Genomic DNA, 9159 nt, shown 5'->3' on the forward strand with positions numbered 1-9159 from the left:
TATAATGGTCGATGATTTCCCCGCCGTTTTGCTGGCGCTCGTCGTATGCCCAGTGAGCGGGGGGCCCGACGGCTACCTGGAAGTTAGGCAGCGATAGCTCGTGAACCGCCTCGTTACCAGGGACGGCAGCATGAGCAGGTCTCCTAATTAACATAATTTTCCCATTCATGGTTCTTTGGGTGAAGGTTTTGGCTGCTTCCTGTGACATCCTCCCCTTTCCAAAATTTTGGACGGTGGTTTTGCTGCCGCTAATTATGAACTTGGCTTCTGTTCCTACACAAGCGAGCGCTATCGCAACTTCCACCGCAGTCTCTATGTTGTGGCCTCGGATGGTCTGGGCGTTTCACGTGTTGCCATAGCTTAGGGATAACGATCACTGCAACCACTGGGGTGAGAGGGACCCTCGACCACGTAATGGTGGCGTGGTCACAATTCTCAGGGGTGGGATAAAATACAGTAAGCATAGAAGGCGCACCATCCATCTGGCGGAAGAGGCCGCAACAATCATATGGCTGCCTGCCAGCCTGTAATCGGCGGGCGCACAGCTCCCCGTCTTCCCAGGCCTGGGTGCAATGGGCGCAGGGACGAAGGCACCTTTTTTCTGATGGAAATAAAAGTTGTTTCAATCAATCAATCGACCAACAATCAATCGATCAATCTTCCTTGCCTGCGAAAAGATCAAAACACAATCTGTAGCAAACGATGACGGCCGCTGCGCCTTTTCGCTACTGGCGCATTTTCCTTGACTCCTCTCGCAGGCACTCTCGCTCGCCGGTGTCAGCGTTCCCGTCGCCATCAACTGCAGCAATGCTCCCGAGCATCCCCCCGCGGCTGCTTCCAGGCTGCTGCTCTTGGGGACCCCGGAAGGCACAGTAGACGCCGTGACGTCGCACTATGCCGGCTTGCCAATCTCGATCCACACGAACGAGGCGATGACGGTGTTGACTCAGCGGCGCTGGAAGGCCCGTTCGTTGGCCCACTGGTTTCCTTGGATTCGTTCGGAGCGTCGTTGGAGTTGGACGCACTCGATGCACTATCCAGAGCCGGCGCTCGCGTCACTGGTCCTGCCTGGCGACTCTACGACTCGCTGGCAGCACCAAACTCGAACTGGGCAATTGTCGGCGAGCTTTTCGTACACATCGGGTATTCTGACAGCTGCTTGCGGCATCAAAACTTTTGCCCGTGCGGGCTGAAGATGTACACGTCGTACCTTCCAACTGTTCGGCCACTCTTACGTTGGTGAACATTTTGACTCCACCTTCGGGAATGAGTGGCTAATCGGGCATGGCTTCGGCTGGCTACGATGGAGGGGATTGAATAAAACGGATAATGAAGTTCACGGCTGACGGCTCAAAACAACGGGCAGCGCAGAAGGAAGGAAGGAAGGAAGGCCTCAGACGTTGCTGGCACATACCCACTACGGGGGAGTGGCCAAGACACAGAACACGGCGTGTCCAAACTTCTTCTTCTTGATCTTAGTATACATGGCACAAAGGCACGCAGGGGGATCGGCCAAGGTACAGTAAAGAATGCCACTGAGGTATCTGCGCGGGGAAAAATAGACGTTGGAATACTGAATCAAGATAAAAATGAGAAAATTGAAATGAATTAAAGGAATTTAAATTACCAGGAATAGAAACAAGCATTTTTGCAGATGCGACAAAATTTTGTATACAGCTAACAAGGTAATCGATCAGTTGCATATGTAATAATGAAGGTAGCCGCAAACACTGCTTAACGCGAATCCTTTTGCGGTTGCACCGAACGAGAGAAAAAATGGAAGACACAGAGGGAGTCCTAACCTCGAAGGAAAGACTTCCAAATACTGCTTTCTCTCAACTGCGAACCGCCGGCAAGATAGGGGAAAATGATGTATTGTTTCATCTTGCCACATGATACACAATGGTTTGTCGCAGCGAACCCACATCTGCATAAGTGCAATTTTAAGTGAGAGATTCTGCATCGCAGAAGCGTCATTGACACCTAAAAAAACTTCGGTTTACACCGCCGGATATTTCATGGGTACGTTAAGTGGTGAGAATCCATGATATTGATCAATGGATCACTCAAGATGGCTGAAATATGTTGGAACCACTGGAAGCGTGATGTTTCTAATAGAATGAGGTGAGGGACGGGATAGATTACAGGAGCGCTGAGAGCTGACCTTGCCAATAAATCAGCCACCTCATTAAAATAGACGCCCGAATGCCCAGGTGCCCAGGCAAAGCGGATCTCACGCACTGTTCGCGGAACAAAAAACCTAAGCGAACGATTCAATAAAGATTTTCCCGAAATTTATAGACAGACTGGAACTGAAAGGCCTTGTGCAATAATAAGGACCCATGCTGCGTGCCCAGAAGTTTGAGAAGAGTCAAACCAATGGCCAGAAACTCTGCGAAGAATATAGGAGCATGGCAAGAACTATGTATAACCTCAATAAACCTCAAACCTCATTAATCAGGGATACGAACAAAATAGCTCCAAGCCAGCTTCTGCGAATATATCCCAATCGCCCCCTTCTCAAAGCTGACGGAGGCTTCAGTGGAGATAACAGTATGATGAGAAAAATTCTGTAGGCATTCAGAAAGAAGACCATTTAGGATATTTGCGGGCATAAGTTTCGCATGGGATGGGAAAATATGGTCGGAAAAAAGGACGGAGCCAGCCTGCGTATCTGCAACTTGCTGCAAGGAGATCAGATCAACCTAAAGCAGGGCTGACAGATTCTGCTTAAAACTAACTTGCGGAAGCTGCTAGCGTGGCCAATGATTAGTGAAAAACAGGTGTGGTTGGCATAGAAAAACGGGAATACTAACGGCGGGGGCCGGGTCAAGGGAGCTGAGGAAAGTACGCACTGTTAAATGTTAGAAGCGGGGAAAGAGATCGGGGACATGGGCTTCCAAATAAAGGACAGCGTTTGAAGCTGATTTTGGAAGCCCGAGGCATAGCCGGAGCGCATGCCTTTTCAGTAAAGCTAATTGCTGCAGCTTGCAGTTCGCGCTACCAGAGAACAAGACGCAACCAAATTCAAGAATCAGCCTCATATAAGCATTATAGAGCAACAGAAATGTGTCGCGACGCATTCCAAACTTTTTATTGCCAACTCGTGTCTACCAGCACAGAGCGCGTTTCCCTATAATAACATTATTCTTAATATGGTGTCGCCAGTCCAAAGTTTGGTCGTAAGTAACGCCTAGGTATTTACCCGACTCCACCTGCGGAATTGGAGATGAGCGGTAGACTAGCGAGATGTACAAAGGAGTGTCGGGCGCAAATACCAGCACGCCACATTTGCTGACATTGAGTGATAACTTAATTTGGTTCAACCAGACTTCAATAGCGTTCAGGTATGCCTGCAAATACTCGTAGACTCTATAAATGTCTTTGCTGATGCGATAAAAGCAATATCATATGCGTATACATAAACTGTAATGCTTGGACGAATGGGTATGATCAGAACCTATAGGTTGGAAAGCAGTGGAGACAAAGCAAATCCTTGCGATTGAAAATTCGTATTAGAATAGAAAGATCCGCCTGTACAGAAGAAAAATCTATCCTTTAAAAAGCGGCCTCTTCTTCGTCGTCTTTCGCCAGCGTTTCGTCACTGATCTGCCTAGTCGGAATCAAGCACGGCCGTCATGATTCGCTACAAATCAAACAAAAAGAACTAGCTCGTATTCTCAATCGCACGCAATGCTACCACGCTTCTTTTCTTTAACCATTTTCTTGGTCATGATAAATTTTTTTTCTCCTAGGAACTTAGAAATGGCAGGTAAAGAAACGATACACTTCGAAAGCGTCCCCTTGAAGCTGGGTGAAGGTGGATGCAACCCAGCTGGCAATTTTCCTGCTATTTTAGAGATTTTTTCTAGCCTCAACAAGCTCGACCTTGAAGTTCATCCGTATTTATAAAATACATTCAAACAACTTCAACGCCATGCCAATTATCGGTGTAGGAAAACAATCCTTAAATCACTTCCCTTTTCTTAGCAGGGATATCCAATATTCCGCAAATACGGTTCTCCACAGACACATTGTTGACCGAGATGACCCATTGTTGCCGAAGAGATCGAGTAGTTCATTTCGAAACGATTTCTTTAGCTGGGTTGCTGAATCTACAAAGTGAACTAAGGCGGCTTATTTGGCTCGCTCTGGATAATTTTTTTTATCAATGCTTCATTGCAGTGAGTGTATGAAGTGCCTTTCGAAGATTACACTCGCGATGCACCGAGAAAATAGTAGATGAAGTGCAACAATTAATGCTGCTGCAGTAGGAAAAAGCCACCGCGATTTCGCCCACGCCTTAAGAAGCGCGTTCTTTTTTCGTCCCCGACGCCATCGAAAATAATATGCCAATGAAGACCGCAGACTGCGTACTACAGGACCACTAGCAAGCGTACACCATAGCGACACCTAGTATCGATTATGAAAATGAAAACTGGCTTTCTAGGAAACGATGTGGCGCAGTAACTGTCTCACATATCTCAGTGGAGGCACTAACCGCGCCGTATGGAACGAATAAAGAAAGGGTTAAAGACGAAAAGAAGAAAGAGGTGCTGTAGCGGAGGACTCCGGAATAATTTATCAATTGTTATTATTCAATTATTCAATTTATCAATTATTAATAACAATTAGTTATTATTTATTAATTATTTATCAGTTATTTATCCATCATTATTTATCAATTATTACACTTTGACTTAATCATTAATATTTATTTCCTATCTTTATTCATATAATTTTGAAGTCAAAACTCTCATCCCATTTCTGTTCATGAGGAAGAATTCACCGGTGTTGCGCTTCCACGTGCTTTTCCTTTTTATTAACTGCGTTCAGATGAATAGCCACCCGATTCTTGGCCGATCCCCCAGTGTGGGTATGTGCCATCTTTTGATAGGCTAATAACAACAGCAATAATTGCGACCTCATGGGGATCTTTATCGTGCACTGACATCGCACAGCACACGGGTGCTTTTGAGTTTCTCCTCCATCGAAACCCGATCGCCGCATTCGGGTTCGCCTCCGGGTACTCCGGCTCAGCAGACGAGCGCCTTGGTTCACAGGTTAGCTAAAATTAACGGATGCCAACGCTTTAGCCAGAGGTTCTCTCAACCGCGCACCGGCGGCCTCCAATCTAGGGTTCTCACGGGAGCGCATGCATTCATTCAGAGAACTGACGCAGGCGTGCAAAGCCCAGCGTCGGCTCTACTTCCCAGCGCATCACTCCCTTGACAATTATCAGCAGACACTTTGGAGGCGGCTGCAAGCACGCACCTTACCCTCCTCTTCTATACGCTCGCGCTATCACCATGTCCACACAAACCCCTTGAGTACCCTCTGCCACCACCCCAAAAAGCCACTCTTGATCATACCCTTTTCCTCTTCCCGGTGGATCCTCCCTCTCAGGGCCTGGAGCACCTTACCACTTGGGATAGTTGGGAGACCCTACTTCGCTCCGAGGACTCGGCCAGTCAAGCCATCGCTACAGGCTGGGCTCCGAGCGTCATGAGCCTCAGGGACATGAACATTTGAGTGCAGCGGGGCCGTGCGGGGTCCCAAGGACCTGCGTGTCCTAAACTCCCTTGTGTCCATTAGTGTTTTCACCACTAGCATCTTCAGCACACCTTGAATAAAGGTAAAGGTCAAAATTTTATTTCATTCGGTAAAAAAGGAGTCTATCCGATACTACTGGTGAATGATATATTAGCTTCTGGAACGGGAATCATAACGGCTGGTTGGTATTTATTTTCTGTCAACATGTATAGGCTCCAAACCATGGCACTTTTCTCGAAGACGTGATTAAGAAAACGTCATATATACACTGTAAAAAAAATGCTCCGCAGTACAGAGAAACCCGCTGGTAATGCGTTGCCGGAGGGTTTTCCGCAACATGAGGTACGGACTAAATGTCAGAAACAGAGACTCCGTATGACGACTGTCACATTCTTGGTAACGGAAAGTTACGCCATGCTATGCACGAGACCGAAATCGTTTTTTCACGACGAATGCTTATGTTTTGTTCTTATTGAAGTTTCCGCAATGTGTATGCATACGTCCTCCGTTCAATCGGAATTCATTTCATCTAGAGCGGAAATTATCTGTATTGTAATTATGTACTTTCTGTAGTACATGAACATGCGTCTTCGTATAGCTTCTGCCCGCAATGTTCACTGCAGATACAGCCGTCCAGGTGCCGAAGAAATGTTTTATGTACAAGGCTTTCCTTTACGCATATTATGTAGTGCATACGTACAAAGAATGGAGCTTAGAATGAAAGAGTGGTAAGTGTTTGGGTGAGTACAAGTACATACGTTTTATTTTCATGGCAAACTACACACATTGTACATCTGCACATTGCTGTCGGATCCATCTGGAAAGCATAAAAAAATTCCTCATTTAGTGGTCACACAACACCAAATATAAATTTCACAAATACATTTCAACCATCTGCTATTGAACAATCGGCTTTCGTAGAAGCTTTCAAAAGCCATTCACCGAGAACCAACCCGTTATAATTTATTGCCCAAAATTCATTTCTCATAACAGTAAACAGTAAAAACCACAGGTCCAGAAAGAGGCAGACAAAATGCGCTTTCCCGGGCGGCACTGTGCGCATGAAAGTCTTTACAGTTGCTTATCATTTTGTGCAAATAGAAAGTAGCTCAGGATGGGGGCCAGATGCAATTCAATGCAGGTGCCTTTCTGTACATAGTACTAAATGCACAACTTAGCGAGCAAGGAACATTGGTAACATCTGAAAAAGGTGGGAGACGCTTGCCAAATTTATCGTCCATCCAATTTGTTATAGGCAAGACAAGACGAAGCGAAAGTCCCGCACTCAGTTTATATCCAGTTCCCGGGCATGCCCGTGGCGGCAGATTATGACGCTTTTTATTATGACACAAACTTGGAATACGGCCCCAGGAAGCACACTTCCCCAAAACCGCATGTTTTCACTCATAGCTTCCATTATCTCAGCATGTGCAAGAAAATGTACTAATATCTGATGTCAGTGAAAATGCAGTCACACGTACCGGAAGCAGCTCACTAAGGCATTCCAATATCTCTGCAGTGTGCCTCACAAGGAACGGATGCTCAAGTTTCAAAAAAGGGCTCTTGGCAGAAATTTAACCAAAGGCCGTTGCCATGCGAACCTTTTCAAAATGATGACCCAGAAAGACGAAGTGTCCTCATGTGTCTGATGCAAAAGAAGGATGAAGGCATGAGTCTTTCTGCTTTTTGAACAGCTGTGATAAGTTTTTTACTGGTACTGTTTGGTGCAGCTTCAGTCTCCTTCTTGACATTTTGTGAAATAATTATATATCTGCGAAAGACCTCGCTAGCAAACATTTTGGAACTAATGGAGAAGCAAAAAGACCCATGTCCTAGGCCTTTTTTTGTGACACTAAAGGAAGGCTTGCCTTTTAGAGTCATTGATTACGAAGAGGTCCATGTGGCAACAAACTTTGAGAGAATTCCTTCAAGGGCTCTTTGTTCTCAGGAGGTGCCCTGTAGATATATCACAACACCTCAGTGAGCTGTTACCAGCCCTGTGAGTTCACTGTCACTTGACATCAAGGGTATGTACTTTTCCTCGCCACATGCAGCAATGATGTATATGTCAAGAGAAAGCATAAAAGATTTCTAAGTGCAAATCCAGATTGCTTGCGGAGGAAAGCACAAGAGTGGCCATGCTCAGCTGTTACCTTTGCTTCTTGCTCGAGTTCTACAGTGAGTACTACGTAATGACAGGTGTCTGCATCAACTCATATTTAACACCCGTCCTGTGCGACCTCCATCTTGCACTACATGACAGGCAACTTTATAACACCCTTCATGCAAAGAGTGTCATCAGGGTCGGTGTGTTTTGTCAGTTTCCTGGTCCTGTGGTTTGTGCTGTGTTTTCTACTCTTAAATTATTTACTGCCTTCATTCTCCACTCCATGAAGCCTGAATGTGCTACACTGGGCTGCTCCACGCATCGTGGAGCAGCCCCGTGGCCATTTTTTTTTCATACGTCGGAGGCACTCAGCTCGAAAGCCATGCTTACTATATTCAGCAGACAAGGGTACATGTGAGACATATCATTAATAACTAATTCTCACAGTGGTATCTGGTGCAAGAATATCTAAATACTACTCAATTTTTGCTTAAGTTTTCAGATACACTCTTAGATTAAAAACATAATTTGGCTACATTAGCAGAAGCACAGCACCAAGGTACTCACCAGTTACCTGAAGCACTGTACGCAAGTTCTCGTGCCATCATGAATACAGCACACTGTCCACGTCTTCATAATGCCATATCACTCCAGCACTTCGGTAGCAAAATTTTCCTTTAAAAAAAGTAGTTTTGTTTATGTTAGACTGGTCATATTTAATTTTACTATATACTATGTACTTCTCATTGTACTGCCCCAGACTAAAAAATACCAATGATCACGCTTTGAATTATGTCATATGTGATCACCAAATTATGTGATCACCATTATGTGATCACCAATATGTTCTTAGAAATTCTGATTGAAATAAATCTGACAAAATATTATTTCAGAAAATATGGCACAAGGAAGCAGGACGCTCGCTAGATAACCTGGACGAATGTTTTCAGTTGCATGCAGCCACCGGCACCATTGCACACAAAATGTACAATAAAGTGGGTTTTACCTTTCCGAATGGAATTTAATGCTGCAAACATTTAAGTAAAAAAATTTCAACCTTCCATTCCGCATAAAGGACAGAAAATTCCTCTCGTTTTTTCACAAGCCTCTGCAAGTACACAATTCAGTGAATCTACTCTACAAGTACTTGAATCTATCAGCACGAGACAGGGACGAGAAAAGAAACAAAACAGGCACTGACTCGCAACTGAAGTTTATTGAAGTGAACAGAGAGTATACAGAAAAGCCGCACGCCACAAACTACACAATTACACATAAGCTACATCACAACATAAGTAAAAGATTGCCCTTAACATTCCTCTCATCTAGACAGTCCAACCCGCTGCATGTTAACGCTATGGGCAGCACACTCACACATTCGTCACCGAGTCATAAGATGTGTCTAGCCTCGATAATTTTCTGGTTAATCTGCTGTGAGCGTAGTGCAAAAATGCGTGTTGTCAAAAGGAATGGCTAGCAGCGTTCACATCCATTGTAAT

This window comes from Amblyomma americanum, chromosome 11 (assembly GCF_052857255.1).
Source record: "Amblyomma americanum isolate KBUSLIRL-KWMA chromosome 11, ASM5285725v1, whole genome shotgun sequence".
NCBI lineage: Eukaryota > Metazoa > Arthropoda > Arachnida > Ixodida > Ixodidae > Amblyomma > Amblyomma americanum.